The sequence below is a fragment of the Tasmannia lanceolata genome, unplaced genomic scaffold (genome assembly GCF_043159265.1).
Source record: "Tasmannia lanceolata isolate RefF3 unplaced genomic scaffold, GAP_Taslan_0.1 ptg000019l, whole genome shotgun sequence".
In the NCBI taxonomy this organism is placed as follows: Eukaryota; Viridiplantae; Streptophyta; class Magnoliopsida; order Canellales; family Winteraceae; genus Tasmannia; species Tasmannia lanceolata.
In genome coordinates this window covers 12,099,045-12,118,809 of record NW_027518696.1, presented here as the reverse complement: position 1 = coordinate 12,118,809, position 19,765 = coordinate 12,099,045, and the positions used below count along the sequence as shown (strand labels likewise).

Genomic DNA, 19,765 nt, shown 5'->3' with positions numbered 1-19,765 from the left:
TGGTTTACACATAACATTACTGAAATTTGCGCAGCCTTTAGCACTACATGTGAAATAGAAGACTGACTTTGTGCCTTGTCTAAAAAAAAATAAAATTAAGAGAAGCAATGACCTCTTCACCCGTTAATACAAACAATTAATGGAGCACTAAACTCTACATTTATTGACGCAAGCAACTAAGAGATAGACTGAATTAAATACTTGTAAGCCAAAATTTCATTGGAAACCAACAGATACTTCTTCCAATACAAGACAAATGCCTTCAAACATTAAAGTCAAAATTTGCAAATGGTCTAAACCAAGGGATTTCGTACTGAACTGTTAACGGGATATGAATGTCAAACAGAAATAATGCCTTAATTGCTGCTATCATATCAAAAATGAAGTGCCATATTCTAGTGTCAGAAACACATTCAAGTATTTAATTAGAAAGGCATTCATGGATTACAAGGTAAAGTAACTGGAACCAACAAGTCATCTTAATCGTAACACATTTAAGCGCATACCAAGTCAAAATCCAAAGGAAACCTACTATTCTAATACTGTTCAGAGATCCAAACCATTCCAACTGGAATATTCTAATAAAAAAAAACATATTAGATAATTGAGACTTAAGAACACATTAAAATTTTCTAATATAAAAATAATACAGATCAACCATAAAAATAAATAAATCAGTTTATAGAAATAAAACATATCTTATGGCTAGGTTACAGGTTCTGCCTTCTGAAATATTGATGAATGGAACTTTGTGTAACACGTAGTGTTAAATGTGAAGATGAAAACTTATTTTAGATAATTTGTAGTGTTATAAATAAAGTGAAGAACCAACTTTGGGCAACTTGAATTAATGAAAGCTACAGGGGAGGTAGAAGAAGGTGATGATGGAGGTGGAATTTAGAAATGGAAATGGAAATAAGATTTTGGGTGAAACTGATGGTCTATATGGCTGAGATTATTCAGAAGAAGATGGCTGATACAATGGTCTATATAATAGAAGAAGATGAAGAGGGATTTCAATGTGGTTGCCAAGACAAAACTATAAGGGCTGCCATTATAAAAAAAAAAAAAAGAATGTGAAGGGCTTTCAAAATCAAGAATACAAGGGCTGCTCTAGTCAAAGTGAAAAGGGGGCTTGTGTTCATGTAAACATTTTATTGCCAGACCACTTACACATAAAGCACATGATTTTGAGCCATTATAAATGCCACCAGCCTAATAATAATAAGAAAGCCTGTTGACATCAAATGAGATAAATGTTTCTAAGGAATAATAAATAATAATAAAAATTACTTTGTATTGATATATGTTTCCCAACTAAATTGAGTTATATTAATTTCCTTACCGAACAAAGGTCTTCTCTTGTTCCTTTTCCTTTTTTAGTATTGACACAAAACCATGAATTTAGGTAAAACTAGACTAGAAAGCATATATATATATATATATATATATATATATATATATATATATATATATATATAAAATGTAACATAATTTACATTCTACCAGTATGTCACATGAACTCTAAGAAAAATTAATAAATTGCAATTAATTCTCAGAATATAACTTAAATTGAAAACCTAAAAATAAAATTAATAAAAAAAATGAGATGAAATCAAGATCACAAACACCAGAGATAACAAGTCCTACTAATTACACTATTCATCTAAGCACTTCAACAAAATTGAGCTCAATTTAAAGCAAAATAACAATCACAAAACATCTAATCTCTATTATATACCAGATAAATAAATAAAATTCTTAAGGTTAAGGAGAAAACTTACCTGAAGTATCGTATGAAATGGAATCCGAGTCAATTCGATGAGAGTCTTATTTTTGATGAATCTTCTTTCCTGATCAGAATCAACTTCTGATTCTCCCAGGTCAAAACAATAATCTCAGATCACCTTCTGATGAAATTCCTTACCAAAGAACTCTTGGATCTAAGGTGTTATAGCAAGGATCGAGAATTCTAAGCTCAGATCTGATTTTTTCTTTTACTTTTATACAGATCTAAGGTTTCAACTCAGTTAACACGTTAGTTTCAGGGTTTTAAAGGATAGATCTACGATTTTCCCCAAACAGAAACTCGAATTTAGCGCTTGAGCAAAGAACTAGGGTTTCTAGGAAATGAAGAAATGAAATTAGAAAAACAAAGATTAACAGAGAAATAAAATGGAAACACTGGCTGGAGTATCGCCGGAGGTCAATCAGAGCTTGCGATCATAGCTTGTTCTTGCCGGAGGAGGTGAACGGAAGAGGTAAGAAAGGGGTTTTGGATATGAAAAATTGCAGATCTGAAGGTTTCACAGCTTGGCCAGATCTCGAGCTCACTGGAGAAGAATAATTGGCTAATCGGAGCTTTGCCGGAGACAGATGATCGGAACAAGCTCTCTCTCTCTTTCTGGAAAATGAGATCTCTCTCTCTGTAGCTGGAAAACGATTCACTGGAAGCCGGCCGGAGTATTGCCGGATCCTAGCCGAATTTAACGAGAGAGATGATCGGAAAATGGAGAATTTCGATCGGAAAATCTCTCTCTTTTCTCAGATCTGCTTTCTCTCTTTTCTCTCCTTTTCTCTCTCTAAAAGGAAAACGAGAACTTTTTTTTTTTTTTTAAATGAGATTAAGTCGGCATTTATAGAAAATTTTGGTGATGATATTAGCACTACCATTTTTTATAAGCTCGCGGTTGCGGGAACTTCTGATGATCGTGAGGAGAAATCTTGTCTTATTCAATCCATGCTCTGCACCATCCAGGATAAATCACCCCCCCCTTCTGCGGTTTACGCTATGGTCTTCTCGAGGTTCGTTCGCTAGGCAAACACACTCCGATTTTGACGAAATTTTATAGGGACCTAGCTGGGACCCTAACCTACCTTGGGACGAAATTTGGGATCCTATAGCATTGGTTTGATAGGGTTTTGCTCAAACACGGGAGGTTCAGGGTACGGTCAAAATGGGGTGTCTACATCCGGTTACACGATTGGGATTACTTGTAAGCCGAAACAGGAAACCTCTCTGTTATTCTTTGCTTTTTCTTTGTGCGTGTGTACGTGTTGGGGGGGGGGGGGGGGGGGGGACGAGGGGGAGAGGGTAGAGGAGCATACTTGGGTAGAGTCACCACTCTATACTGGCACCATCTTTTTTTCATTCAATAATTTAAGAAGGAAATTATATGACTGATTAATTTCGAGGGAAATTATATTTTTTGGACTCATGCAAGGTAATGAGCCCTAGTGGTGCAACTTGGGTCGGATCGAGTAGGATTCAACTTACAAATAATTTAAAGTTGTATGAGGTGTATTTATCAAAAATTGGGGCCAGGTGTATTAGGTGTATAGTTTGTTAAATTTAAGGGGGGGTGTATTTATCATAATGGGTTAAAGACGCTAATGTTGAAGGTTCTTTTATCAGTCGTAGAACACATCTTTAGTTTTTTTTGGGTAAAAACGGGCAACTTGTTACGAACCTAAATTGGTTCGTAACAGATTTGATCTTCTCAGAGGGAAGATCAGCCTCTTGACCCACTTCGAGGGAAGGGTCATTCCTCCTTTTGTGAAAACACAAATTCTAGGATAAATTCTGCGTGCATATTTTATTATGAACCACTTTAAATACAAGAAAAGAGCCACAAAACAGACACAGTTCACATCCCTATAAAATCTCAACTATCTCTTATCACTAGATCGACTCCTAGACTTTTCCTAGACTAAGCTACCAATACCAAATAAACATAAAGACTCCAAACACTCCTAAAACTAAGCCATGTCACTATGCATATATGCACGTATCACAAATGATGAGACTTTTATTTGAGTGATATCCTTTGGATGTTTATCTTGGTGAAAATGCGGATCACATCCTAATAATCAATACAATTTTTGCCAATTTTCTTATTTTTTCCCGAAAATATTGGAAGGGAAATAGAAAATGGGCAAAAGTGGAGGTTGGGGGTAAATTTGCCTTTTTAAATTTTATTAACGGAGTATATTGGCGTAGGTTAGTTTTAGGGGCTTTTAGCAATTCTTTTGCAAAAGTAGGACTGTTAAGATAATATGCTTTTCTTAGGGATTTTTATGCTATTATTTTGCCAAGTAGGGACTAATCAGCAAAAATCCCTTAAATAGAAATAATTAATGGCCGACTGAATGTGAAGAGGGGGTCATGGGATTTGGGCCACTGATGGGCTCAAGTCCCAAGGCCCTATGCCCCACTCTATTGGTGGGCCAAGGCTCTTGGATCCTAATTATATTCTAATTAGTTCCTCTTTTTTTTTTTGAATGAATGCAAAATGGTTGATGGGCTAAGGCTCTTCTAATTAGTTTGTAATTTTAACTAATTAACTAATAAGAGCTAAGTGGAAGGATTACCCCTATAGTGTGGTTGATGCAGCCATTTGGGTGCGACGGCATCCTCTCCAGGTGGTTCGAGCTTCCCAACAGTCTAACACCTTGATCAGTGCGAGTCTAGGCCTCCCAATGTGGACCCACCAAGGAAGATCGGCAAAAATAATTCCTAGATCTCAAACTTGATGGGGTCACAAAGAGTGTGCCAGGAAAAGCTCTTCTCGATCAGGTGGGGCCCCTATGGGAAGCCTAGCTCCTCTATTGGGATTTTCACTTGTGGGACCTCTCTATGAGGGCTCTTCCTGTTGGGGTACTCCCTAAATTCTTCTTAAGTGTCTTCCATTTTCAGGAGGATTGAACATGTAGGCCGATGCGGACAAGACAGTCAATCACATTGAGTTGTAGATTGACATAGTTAACCTTCAGTGCACTTATAATGTAAAGTCAGAGTTGAAGCTGAGCGTTCACCTTACTCTTGGTCGAACGATGTCCAGTCCATGTATGTGGTTGCTTGTATTGCCTTCAAGAGACCGGGAGTGAGCATGCAGAAGCTCCGGTGAATTTTTTGGAAGAAAGTGTTTTGATCATAAAAATAGGTATGATTGCTCCATCGACAAGGACCTCAAAACTTTAGTTTTGGAGCTATGCGTAGGCCTGAAATTTGTTTCCATTCCAGGAGCGTATATGAAGTTTAATCCTTCCAAAAATAGTATTTTAATCATCGGATTCGCGGTTGCAGGCTCTCATCAGCTAAGCAAAGCAAAATAAAATGCCTACAGAAACGCCTTTACCACGATTTAGGAGAGAATCTCCTATGCAAAATATGAACAACATTCAACTACACATGTTAATGGAGTCAAGAAATAAGAAACGTAAAAAAATGCACCAGACTCCTAATGAAGAGGAAACTTGGTATTACTACTATCGTGTAATTGTTGGCTAATTACTGAATTAAAAAATCCATATACTTAAAGGGTGTGTTTGAATTGCCGGAATCTAGAATCAGTACCGGTATCCGATTTCAATGCTACTTACTGAATTAAAAAAATCATATACTTAAAGGGTGCGTTTGGATTGCCGGGATCAGGAATCGGTACCAGTATTAAATTTCAATTTAGGTGATTCCAACATTTGGTTTCGTTTACAAAATGGAATGGGAAATGATAATTCCGATTGGTTAAAAAACAAGGGAATATTTGGCACTTTTTGTTTCCCGCCCAAGAGGGTGGTATTTAGATTCCTGGAATGGAGATGAAAAAACAACGTTGAATCTCCTCCCAACGGCACTTGACCAATTCCATGTGAAAATGACTAAAATGCCCCCATACAATAAAAAATATCTAAATATGCCAATTAGGTTAAAATGACCAGAATACCACTCCGTCATGAAATATGCCCGAAATACCCATATATCGAGTGAAAATGACCAAAATACCTCTAAGTCGTGGAAAATTACTAAAATACACTTAAGACATAAAAATGGTCAAAATACTCTCATAGAGGGTAAAATGACTAGAATAGCCCCGTGTCATGGAAAATAATTGAAATGCCTCTGTATCGAGTAAAAGTGACCAAAATACCACATAGTAATAAATAAAATTGCTCCATGTTATAAAAATGATCAAAATACCCCATATCGTATAAAAATGACCCGAAAACCCCTGGGTCATGAAAAATGACCAAGATACCCCTACTAGTGGAAAATGACTAAAATACCCCGACATAAAAATGATCCAGATACCATGCATTAGGTAAATATGATCAGAATAACCTTGAGTCATGGAAACTGACAAAAATACTCTTGAGTCATGGAAAATGACTAAAATACCCCTATGACATAAATATGATCAAGCTACCACCTATCGGGTAAAAATGACAAGAATACCATGGGTCGTGGAAAATGACTAAAATAACACTATGATATAAAATAATCAAAATACCTCATATCAGGTAAAAATGACCAACATACCACTAGTCATGAAAAATAACTAAAATACTCCCCATGACATAAAAATGATCAAAATACCACATATCGGGTAAAAATGACCAGACTGCCATTGTTATGGAAAATAACTTAAATACTCCTATATTAGGTTAAAATTAGAAAAATACCTTTGAGTCGTGAAAAAATGACTAAAATACCCTCATGTTATGAAATGATCAATATACACCATATCAGGTAAAAATCACCATAATACCATTAAGTCATGAAAAATTACCAAAATACCCCTAATTATGAAAAATGACGAAAATACCCCAATGACATAAAAAATGATCAAAATATTTATTAAAAATTTGATTCGATTCCGATGTTGGAGTGAACGGTACCAAACGCTAGAATCAGAATCATGATTGATTCGCAGTGCTTACACAAACACTAGAATTGGAATCATTATTCCGTTTACAAGGGGGAATTGGAATTTGAATGGAATGTGAATCCGATACTCATTCACAATTCCCGCAATCCAAACCAACCCAAAGTATAATAAATTAACTACAATAACCTACGTGCTAATATGATAAGAAAGAAATGCCGAAATAAGACTTCTTAATAATAAGGGTTAACTCGGCATAAAGTCACGGGTTTGCTCCCTGTTAATGAGTGTTCGAATCCCGCCCCCGACTTACCTGATACACGTGGTGAGTGGGTCCTTGCGTGCATTCGTAGGGACTAGTCGTACTTCCGAAGGGGGTGGGGACATCCTACGTCATCAAAAAAAAAACTTGTCAGCGCTTCACCTGAAAAAGGCACTAGACTCCTATTGAAGAGGCAACCTGACGTTACTACTACCGTGTGGTTGTTGACTACAAATTGATTTAGAAAATTCACCTACCTATTGTATAAAAAAAATTAACTGCAAGTTCCTACGTGCTAATATAATAAGAATGAAATTCCTAAATAAAGGACTTCCAAGTAATTAATAAGAGGTAACTTGTGAAACCACTTAGTACGAGGTAACTTGTTAAAGCACTCGTGATTCCTAACTTCTTAATATTAATAAGCCAATGTAAGCAATCAAGACTTCAAGCGAATGCCATGCACAAATTATGTCATCAAGAATGCATCTGGCGTGCCCGTTTGGGCGATCCATCAATGTGTACTCTAAGCTTGTGTGTGCTGATATCCTGATATCTTAAGAGCATCAAAGATGTATATATGTTTAAGTGGAACTTATAGATGTATCAAAGATGTTCATATCCTGAGATCTTAAGAGCCCTATCTTCGCCATCCATGGCGGCATCCCCATTTTTCTCCGAGGACTTTCATCTCCATGAAGAAAATGAAGGAATAAGCAAAGAATTCAAGGAACTAATCTCCGCCTTCCAAAAAACGAAAGCGTGGTACCAATTTTTCTACCATTACCAAGGCTTCTGGTATCCTCCAGGGTACTTACAAGCAACAATTGCTTGCAATAAACACTTTGGAGCTCGTGACAGCGACATACTTGTGATCTCCACACCAAAATCTGGATCCGTTTGGTTAAAGGCCCTCACTTTCGCTATTGTGAACCGGACTCGTTACTCTCTCACTCACCACCCTTTGCTCAACACCAACCCCCATGAACTCGTCCCTTTCTTGGAGATTCAGGTCTATGCAAATGACAAGGTTCCTGATCTAACAAACATTCCCTCCCCAAGGCTCTTCGCAACTCACATCCCTTGCATGTCCCTACCAGAATCAGTCATTAAATCAAATTGTCGGATTGTTTATTTGTGTAGGAATCCAGGAGATACCTTTGTTTCCTTGTGGCATTTCATGAACAGGTTGAGAGCCGAGAAGTTTCAACAACCACCTCTTTCTCTACTGGAGGCCTTTGAGATGTTTTGCAATGGAGTCTCACCTTTTGGTCCCTTTTGGGATCATGTATTGGGGTATTGGAAGGAGAGCTTGGCAAGGCCTGAAAGGATCTTGTTCTTAAAGTACGAGGAAATCAAACAAGAACCCATGTTTTGTTTGAAGAGGTTGGCCAAGTTCTTGGGCTGTCCCTTCTCTTTGGAGGAAGAAAGAGAAGGGGTGGTAGAGGAAATATTGAAGCTATGCAGTTTTAAGAAATTGAGCGATCTAGAAGTTAACAAGACAGGGAAAACCATTATAAACATTGACAATAATATGTTCTTTAGGAGAGGGGAAGTGGGTGATTGGGCCAATAATCTCACACTTTCAATGATAGAACGTTTAAATCATGTCACGGACCAGAAGTTGCACGGTTCTGGTCTAACTTTCCAAGTATCACTCGAGAATTGAACCTACCATGCAGCTTTTACAGTTTCTTTTGGTTTTCCCTTGTGTTTTCATCCTTCTTCCATTTCCCACTCTTACTTAGCATGTCCCAGTTTGTTTTGCAATAAATGTCCCTGAATGTAGAATTAATTACACTACAAGGATTGAAAAGATGAAGGGTGCCCTTACAAAAAGCCATCTGCATGTACAAGGGCGCCCCCATTGGTCAAATTCCACAAAGTGCATTTATAGTTCCTTTATCTTTACTTTTGTACTAGTTAGAGACCCGTGTGATGCACGGGGCAAGGAAGAAAAGTGATTGAAAATGCATTGAACCCTTCTTCTTTTTTTTAAAGAAGAAATACGAAACTTTAATTTAGTGCAACCTAAGAGAAAATGATAGATTCTAAAGAGAAATGGATCCTAATGGAAGAAAATAATCATTAAGGGTTGTGTTTAAGATACATTTAAGAAATTACACTATGTTTGATTTAAAATAGTAGTAAGCTGTGTATATTTATGCAGAAATTAAAATATATAGTACAAAAGATTTACTGTCCATAGGTATTTACTTTATATTAGTTTTTTTTTTAGATATATACATTATTTTAAATTAAAATTTATAATAAAAAAACTAAAATGAATTAAATATTATAATAAATATAAATTTTATTATAATATAAACTCTTATAAATTTTATAATAAGAGTTGTCGGGAGTTGAATGCGATGAATAGGTTTGGAAGTAATTTAGATCTAAAAACATTGATCATAAAATAATGCTCTATAAGAGGAAAAGAATTTAACCAAAAACTAAATGATAAAAATACAAAGGAAAATAATTAGGACAAAACATTAAAAGAATTAGGTCCTTCAATCAAAAGATTTATTCTAACTGTAATCTATTTAAATAGTTAAATAGATTTAACTATTTTATAGTTAAATCTGATGGTTCTATATGATGACCTTGGCTAAATCTTTTCACTCTATAGATTTGTAACTCATAACAAAACAGGGATTCAAAAAATTAACAATTCCCATATGCGGTAGTTCCATCACAAGAGATATGCATTCTGCACAGATGAGTAATGAAATAATAAACACAACAACACAATTCATTTCCAATACCTTGAGATGAAAAAATTCCATTAACTGATGTCAGCCTTTCATGCAGATACATACAGAAAGAATGTTAAAAAAAAGTGACCTTATCCGTTGAATACCCTAAAAACTACCCCCCTACATCAGCGCAGGAGTCTGCCAAAGCAAATAAAATAAAATAAAATAAAATGGTCCCAATCCCTGATGATATGTCTCAGAATTTCTCCATTACTACCTGCTCTAGATACCTAGAAATAGTTGATGTTTTCTTTCAGTAGAAACCTTGAAAACTAAAACTGTAGCCCAGAAACTCTGAAACATGAAGGGAAAAAGAAGAATGGGGATAGAGAGAATCAGTGTAGGATCCGACAATACCCATTGTTGTGCGCAAGTCCTTGAAGAGAGGGAGAAGTTTCTTCCCTAGATCTGCAAAATCTCTGATGGGGGAGAGTTGGAATGCTTTTCTCTATGAAGATCAAGGGGAAATTACAGGTTAGATGCTACTGTAAAATGCGTAAGAAGGAAACCATAAAAAGAGAAGATGAGACGATAGAAAAGGAGAACGGGATATTGGGGAGAGAGACCATACCATGCCATGGTCTTCTTTTCTTGGGGAGAGAGTTTGGGTGAGATAAGAAGAATATCTCTTGGAAAGATACGAACAGATCTGATCTTTCAGAAAGAAATTGGAAGAGACCTAGATTTACGTTTTCCAATTTGGAAAGGATAGAAATAGGGCGGCTGATTTTAAGGGATATAGGGCAGTTGGAATAGGAAGGGTTGTGAGATTAAGGTGTGTTGAATTAGGAAGGAATGGAACGTTTGGTAGGTCGCTCTGATAATAGATGCGAATTGAACGGTTTCTAATAAGAAAGGGTTGCGAGTTAAGATGCATAATTACTAATCCTTTATGGGGGTACTTAATAGTGCAGGATTTAAGCCGTTTCCATATAATATTGAGAATTCAGAATTTTTAAAATTGCGGGATAGAGGAGGGGCTGCCATGTGGCACCGCCACAGCATAGAGGATTTATTTATGAAGTTTTATATCGTAATTTATGGCGAAAAATAGTAATTACCGTTATGTGTAGAAAACGTTTTAGAAATCGGAATGCTAATTCGGTATTTAATTTTGGGAAGCTATGGGTGTGACACGTGGCACAACCTCAGCTTCCCACATTCAGCTTTACTAACATAGATAGATAGATTTGGGTGAGATAAGAAGAATATCTCTTGGAAAGATACGAACAAATCTTTCGAAAAGAAATTGGAAGAGACCTAGATTTACATTTTCCAATTTGGAAAGGATAGAAATAGGGCGGCTGATTTTAAGGGATATAGGGCCGTTGGAATAGGAAGGGTTGTGAGGTTAAGGTGTGTTGAATTAGGAAGGAATTGAACGTTTGGTAGGTCACTCTGATAATAAATGCGAATTGAACAGTTTCCTATAAGAAAGGGTTGCGAGATTAAGATGCGTAATTACTAATCCTTTATGGGGTACTTAATAGTGCAGGATTTAAGCCGTTACAGTATAATATTGACAATTCTGAAGGAAACAATGAAGGAAACATTAAAAACAAAACAACGTCCAATAAATGAAACGTATGAATCGACATTATGATATTCAATTTCATCCTCTCCATAAGGGTATCCCAATTTCATCATATCCAAAAAGTGTATCGCCCATTTATCTATTATCCAAAGAACACATTATAAAAATGATGATAAATATACAATATAATTATTGATGCGTATATAAATCTGTTTAAAATTTTGTAGGCAAGCCAAAAATCAATTTAAAAAAAAATTGGAAGAAAAGACAAAATTATCAAAAAATAAGAAAAGTAATTAAGTAAACAATTACAGAACAATAACAGAAATTAGGTAAATTGTTTTAAACATTATAGTTCTTTAAAGCAAAGCAAAGAAGTTATCGTTCTCTGTATTAGAATGTCCAATGGGATATTTTATATGGGTTAAAATCACAGCAATAGTTATTTATGACACAAAACTACACTGTATATAAAATTGTTAAAAAAATTAGAATGCCCAATGGGAATTGATACATTTACCCTTTTTTTTTGGGCTTCCGACAGCCCCTTTCCGGGGTATTTATGACTACTCTTTTACGATAGAGGGACTGTGCCAAGTTTTTTTTTTTAAAAAGGTGTAAATATCATTTCCTTAGAATGTTATGTCCACTATCAGTGTGTGTCTACAACTTATTCAGCCAAATTAGTCCTATTTTTGCCACCAATCTAAACTTATAAATAAATGAATCTGTAATCAAATCTAGAACGATCGAATAAATGTCATTTCTCGGATTCCACCTCAGATTCGAGCTTTCCTTGCTCTTTCCGTATCCAGTCAACAGAACGACCATTAAAGCTATTTTCGTGGAAAAAGGGCCCATTTTCTGTTTCTTTTCCAAATCCATAGCGCAACTTAACGTTTTCCGTTAGTTTCAAAGGTAAAAGAAAACCGTATGTGAATTTATCCTCGAAAAACGTTAGAGGGGCCGCGGGGATTTTATCCATTTAGGGGGGGAATATCATTGCCCAAAATTGGCATCTATTATTTTCTCTCTTCTTACATCATCGTGGTATATAAATGTGTAACAGAAGATGTTCATATCCTGAGATCTGAATAGTCCTATCATCACCATGGAAGCATCCTCTTTTTCCTCGAGGACTTTCATCTCCATGAAGAAGATGAAGGAACAAGCAAAGAATTCAAGGCACTAATCTCCTCCTTCCCAAAAACTAAAGCGTGGTACCAATTTTACTACTACCAATACCAAGGCTTCTGGTATCCTCCAAGGCATTTACAAGCAGCAATGGCTTGCAATAAACACTTCTTCGTTACTCAAGAAGATCGATGGGTTTGTTCACTGCAAATACCAAATTAATAATGGAAAAAGACATTGCCACCATGGAAGAGAATACTAAACAGTTTCTTTTGAAGGAAAATGAAAACTAGCAAAAGCTTTCTCCTAATTGATTTCCCCATATTTTTTTTCTTTTCAAATGAATTGATTTCCCCATATTTATAACCAAACCCTAAAAAAACTAACCTATGGCAAGTTGATACTAACTCTATCAAATCAAACAACATACACTTCAATTCTAATAATTTAAGGCATTGCCTCTGTGTCTCACTGACCCCTTTTGTCATCGTGCCCTTGCTAACTTCAACTATCCTCTGGTTTCCCTCCTTGAGGTGTACCTCTATCAACTGTATCGGTGCCTCCACTCCCATGGCCCTCACAGTTGAAGTAACTCTTTATCTGCCACATGGCGTTCCTGGATATATCATCTAATGCCCAATAACTCCTAGGTTGTAATTGGGTGAAAGCACCCATACCCTGAGTCTTCTGTCATGGTTGTTGAGTGTTGAGGCATTTGCCATGGTGCAACACTCTATTGAGTAGTAATTTCTTCCTGTTGAGGTAGAATCTTGGCTGGGATTCTGTCTAGAACTAGTTGAAATGGTGGTGTGTAATAAGGATCCATCGAAAGTGCCTTGGCCATAGTCTTTTCCAACTCTGGTGGATCAAAAGTAAGGTCAAAGCTCCTATGAAGCTTTTAGCGAACATGTGTTCACCTTTGGTACAACTAACTATACCTAAGTAAGGTGGGCTGTTTACCTTACGCAAGTCCTACTGATGCAAAGGTTTGCTCCACCTGGTTACTAATTGGTTTTCGAATGCTTTGGAAAGTAGGACTTGCATACTTTAGTCTTGGAATTGATGAGTTTACCTTCGTAAAAACCATATATGAATGGATTCAAATTCAGTAAATGTATATATATATATATATATATATCCATTTTGACCTCCACAAATGGATGGGTTAGGATGATCCTATGGAACTGATTTTTGGTACACACCCGATCTATGTAAGAGCCTTTCAAATGAATGCTTTGGATCATCCTAACAAAGTAGACCCCAATGTGATTGGGCGCTTAAGCTCACCATAAGTTTGGTGAGCTTAAGCTCACCAACACTTTCCTCTCTCTCTCTCTCTCTCTCTCTCTCTCTCTCTCTCTCTCTCTCTCTCTATATATATATATATATATATATATATATATATATATATATATATATATATAGGAGAAGAGAAAAGAAGAGAAATTTTTGAAGTTTTGGAAAATTCTATGAGAATTACACATCACTTTTTTTGACTTTTTTTAACAAATGCACCAATTCAACTCACATATTTTCAATCATACCCCCTCCTTTACGCTTTTTAACAAATGCACCCATTAAAGCCACACAATTTCAATCTTACCCCCGTCCTTTATGGTTTATTAATAAAAAATCTACAGGATCACCCGTCCGATTTAAGAAGAATTATGGAAACCTCTATAGATTAGATGGCTAGGATCAGCCTATGGAAAAGATTTTTGGGGCACAACCTATTTATGTTGTGTTCCATCACATGGACGGTTTGGATCAACCTATGATGTGGTCCATACAGTTCTTTGTCGGCCCGTGCATCTTTTTTTACTAGTATATATATAACCCGTGCGATGCACGGGCCGACAAAGAACTGTACGGACCACATCATAGGTTGATACAAACCGTCCATGTGATGGAACACAACATCAATAGGTTGTGCCCGTAAAATAATTTCCATAAGCTAATCCTAGCCCTCCAATCTATAGAGGTTTCCATAATCTGTTGTTCGTCTGAAGGTGCCCGGAATTTGTAAATATTTTTACAGGTGTGCTAATTCGTAATATCCTCAAAAAATTAAGAAGGAAAAGTGGTTTTTTCGTAACTGTCATATTTTGATACCTCTTCTTTGTAGTTTTTTCCGTAATTGTCATATCTAGGTACCCGTTGTCCATAATTTCCCTCCCAAACTTTACTACGTAATGATTATTATTGCTAGCTTGTTTCTTTACGTATTATTGCTAGCAACATTTCAAGAAATAGTATTTCCGTGCAGTTTTTCATCACATCTAATCAGACAAATACATACAATTGCAATGGATGGGCGAGACATAGCGTTAGGCGAAGGTGGCTAGCGAACATTCATACCTTTTTTACCCTCACATAGATAATATGTACAGATATGTGGGGAGGGCAAAAAAGGGTAAAAAGCATCCACATTGACGTGTTAATGAACAAAATTCTCTCCTTTTCTCTTCTGCTAAATATATATATATATATATATATATATATATATATATATATATATATATATATTGGCAGTGATGCTGGAATTGATCAATGGTTGCCATTTTTTAGTTGCTGTTGTTACAACTTTGGTATATTTTTTTTTAAATGTCAGAATCCATCGGCCTAACCCCAGCTTTCCAATCAAAAACAAAAAAAAATTGGACATTTGGTCAAAAGGTACCACAAAATATCTGAAATAGTGAGATAGACCCCTTCAATTTCAAACTTGTGAAAGGGTACCATTTTGCTTTTTCTGACAAGAATTTTTACCGAAATACCCTTCACCCTCAAAATATACACGTTAAGCCATAAAAACAGGGAGAAAAAAGTGTTGCTTTCTTTTTCACACCTGGAAAATGGGGTGACCAAGAGATGAAATGGGGGTATCACACCTGGAAAATTTTGGGTTGATGTCTGTTGGGCCTGGGTTACCAGCACAAGGAAAATGGGGGTACCACATATGAAAATGGGGTGACCAAAAGATGAAATGAGGGTATCACACCTGGAAAATTTTGGGTTGGTGTCTGTTAGGCCTGTAAGGGGTTACCAGCACAAGAAAAATGGAGGTACCACATATGAAAATGGGGTGACCAATAGATGAAATGGGGGTATCACACCTGGAAAATTTTGGGAAAATTTTGAGCTTTTATATCATTTCATGGCTACAGTTTAAAGATAATTGGTAGGAAAAACTCCATTGGGCATGTTGATATTTTGATTGCAGGTAGATGAAATTCCATAAATGTTTGAAATTTGAGTGCATTGACTCCGAATTTATTTTATGCTTGTGAATCTGTGATCATGACTGTTTCATCCATTCCAACAGTTTCTGTATTCATCTTCTGTCATTAATGGAAGTGTAGACTTAATGTCATCCTCCAGGTCCCAAAATCACAAAAAATTGGTTCAACATTATGTTGATGTTATTGACATTACAACTTTGGGTTTATACTCTTTTCTTGCTATAGGTTTATATTCTTTTCCATCTTTTTTTGTTTAGATGCTGAAGTTTTTGTGGTGGTTCTTTTCAGCAAAAATTAGCATATAATTTCAGCAAAAATTAGCAGTTGTAACTATTGTTGAAGATCCAAGAGTTAATTATGTTGGTTCCAAACAGGGGCAGGGCCAGGAATTTGCACAAGGAGGGCATACAATGTTGTTATAATAATAAATCAGAACTAAGAACACCCCCCACGCGCGCGTACACTCACGAGATATCATTTCCATTGGATGATCTGATCCCTCCAATCTATAGAAGAACTGTATATTATGGAAACCTATATAGATTGGAGGGATGGGATCATTCTATGGAAGTGATTTTTGGGGCACAACCGATTTACATTGTCGCCCATCAAATGGACGGCTTTGATTATCTGTGGTCTAGGCCATGCATTCCTTTTGGCAAAATATTGAACTGTAGGGACTTGTACAATGTAAAATCTCAATGGATCCAATGGTTAGGAAAAAAGAATATTTATTTGTTTTAACTCTTCAGTTGCAAGCAATTGATCCAATGGTTAGGACTGCTCATAAAGATTTCTGGGCCATTGCAATCCATAATGAGGGTAGAGAAACAAATCTCGGAAGTCAAATACATGAAAAACAAAATTCATTTGGAAAAGGATTTTAGATTGGATGTCAGAAAGTGAAATCCAAGAGTATGAAAACAACAATAAGATCTTCATGTACCTTTAGGCCATGTTTGGATACCTCATTTGGATTTGGATTTGAGTTTTGGATACAAAATACGAAAATTTTCCAGGTGTGATACCCCCATTTCATCTCTTGGTCACCCCATTTTCATATGTGGTATCCTCATTTTCCTTGTGCTGGTAACCGCTTCCAGGCCCAATAGACATCAACCCAAAATTTTCCAGGTGTGATACCCCCATTTCATCTCTTGGTCACCCCATTTTCCAGGTGTGAAAAATAAAACAACACTTTTTTCTCCCTGTTTTAATGGCTTAACATGTATATTTTGAGGATGAAGGGTATTTCGGTAAAAAACCTTGTCAGGAAAAGCAAAATGGTACCCTGTCCCTAGGGGTGTAAACGGATCGAATTCGAATCGGATAGTGCTATATTCGAATTCGAATTCGTTTAAAATTGTCAATATCCGTATCCGTATCCGAATTCGACGGATAATTAAAATTTGTTACCGAATTCGCATCCGACGGATATTATTCGAATTTGGATATTATCTGTATCCATTTATCCGGATTCAAATCTGAATTCGAATTCATAAACGGATATCTGAATTCGAGTTCAGTATCCGAATCCATATCCGAATCCGAATAAATCATATCCAAATCATATCCGAATATCCGAATAAACCCCAAAGTGATACCCCAAAAATCAAAATTTTGATCGTTGGTCATACCTTTCCTATCCACAAATCCATCTATAACAATAAGAGAATCCAAATGAAGAGATCTGCCACGCACACCAAATACCATGTAGGAGGAAAAACAGAAATTCCTCTACACAAAAAAACATAAGGAATATTAGAAGGAACACAAGAAAACAAAGAAACATCAAAAGAAATGGCAAAAAAGGAAGAAAAAAGGGAAAATAAAGCCATACCTGTAAAAACCCTCTTTGTTTGCAAGCTTACAGCTAGGGTTCTCCCCACAAGCCATACCTAAAGCCTGTCCATCGTATCTGTCTTTTTGCCGGCCCTTGGTGTTCAGAACTCGAAGAAGAAGATGGAGGAGGTTCACATGAGTTTTTTTGTCTTGATCTGGATCATCTGATATACTAATATACCCTAACCCATTTCTCTCGTTGATCTGGATCATCTGATAACTCAAAGCCCATTTCCCTCGTTGAAAGTAACGAGGAAAAAGGAAATGGATATATCCGGCCTCCTCCTTTACTTGGGACAGCCCTTATAGTGTAAAATAGTAGTCATAAATACACTAAAGAGGGCTGTCCGAGTAAAAACTGGGGTGTCCCTAATAAAACAAAGGCGCAAAATCGGCAAATACATCACCCAAAACTAATACATTATTTAATTATTTTTTGGGCAGTGTAATGCTCAGTGAAGCGTCTATTCCAGCCTTACTTTTGCTTCTATCTTATCTCTACTTGAGTACTTTCCCATGTTTGAATTTTTTTATTTACAGCTGTTCACAAATGAATCAGCTTCAACATAAAATATTAAAATGTACCTTGTTTTTGCTGCTGCTGCTGCTTGTACAATATGAAGACAAGGATATAAGTATATAACTCTTATACAACCACTCTCTTTTGGTTATTTCAAAAGGGCTATTATGGTTGTTCAACACAAACTTGCTTTGTTTTATATACTCAACTGGCTGTTGAGATCTACCTGAAAATTATAATAGCTTTTGACAGCTAGTTAGACTCATCTTCACACGGCTAGATGATCTAAACCATTCATTTCTTCGGCCCTACTTAAATGGTTTGGATTTTTTTTATCTTTTTTCATTTACTATTTTAATAAAAAATAACGACTTGGCCGCGTCAAGTCGTCAACCACATTTTTGGCCACGTCAACCGCGTCCACGCCGAGTCGACAAGGATTTTCTTTGGCTGCGTTTCGTGTCTAATCCGCATTTTTAAACACTGGGTCCCACCAATGAATGCTAGGTGAAAAATGATGGGCCTCACCTTATTACTACATTTGTTGTATAATGATGGGCCCACTAATGGTAGGTGAAAAAGACCATACCTCGAAAATCATTTCCATAAGATGATCTTAACCGTATGATATGTAGGGGTGCAACTCGGGTCAGGCTGGGTCCAACCCTAACCCAACCCGAGATTGCATTCTCTCAACCCTAACCCAACTCGAGCCTCGGGCCAAGGATGGTCAACCCCAGGGGAGGAGCTGAGGATGTAAACATAACTACATAGTCTACATTGTGGTACACTGTTACTGTTACATGTATTAGTGTATTATGTATACAAAAATATTTCCATTGGATGATCCTAGCACTCTGATCTATAGGATCATGAGATCATCCTATGGAAATGATTTTTGGGGAACAACCTATTTACGTTGTGTCCCATCACACGGACGGTTTGGATCATCCTATGTTGTGGTCCGTACAATACTTATAGAAAAATATGGGACTATAAAGGCTTACACCATATAACACTAGCCGGAGAAACACGATCTTCCACTATTTTATGGGACTATAATGGCTCACTCTATTATGGAAACCTCCATAGATCGAAGGGCTAGCATCATCCTATGGAAGAAGTTTTGGGGGAACAACCTATTTATGTTGTGTTCCATCACATGTAAGGTTTGGATCATCCTATGATGTCAGTACAATACTTTTTGAAAAATATGGGCTTAGTGGCTTACACCATATAAAATCTCATTTTATATTTTCTTTATACACTTTTCCACAAAGTTACAAGTCTACAACAATCCAAACAGGGCCAAGCTAGTTAACTTTAGATAGAAATTAATTAAATAATTAGCCCTCCAAGTAGGGGTGGTTATTCGGTTATAACCGAACCGAAATAACCGAAATTTGATAACCGAAATAATTTCGGTTATCAAATTTCGGTAACCGAAACTGAACCGAAAATTTTCAAAACCGAACCGAAACCGAACCGATTAAAAATTCGGTTATAACCGAATAAACCGAATAACCAAATAGTGGGAAAAAAGCAAAATCTTAGTTTCGATCGGAGAGCTAGGATCATCCAATCGAAATGATTTTTGGAGCACAACCTAAATACCTAATTAAGTTGTGATCAATCAAATGGACAGTTTTGATCATCCTTTGGACTGCCCATATCACACTTTTTTTGTAAAAAATAATGATTTTTATCATTATTTCGGTTATTTCGGTTAACCGAATTTTTTTTTGAGATAACGGAAACCGAACCGAAACGGAAAAAAACCGAACCGAACCGACCGAACCATATTCAT

At 36.4% G+C, this 19,765-nt stretch overlaps 1 long non-coding RNA gene and 1 pseudogene across 1 annotated transcript; one reads left to right on the top strand and one right to left on the bottom strand.

Annotated features, from left to right (window-relative positions):
- Nucleotides 1-6,612: 6,612 nt before the first annotated feature.
- LOC143852718 (uncharacterized) lies at nt 6,613-17,935 on the bottom strand. Its single transcript, XR_013236847.1, has 3 exons — nt 17,437-17,935; nt 17,234-17,333; nt 6,613-7,050 (listed from the first exon to the last, which is right to left on the bottom strand). It is a non-coding gene; the product is annotated as an uncharacterized LOC143852718 (long non-coding RNA).
- Nucleotides 7,446-8,829, top strand: LOC143852717 (cytosolic sulfotransferase 15 pseudogene; annotated as a pseudogene).
- Nucleotides 17,936-19,765: the final 1,830 nt, after the last annotated feature.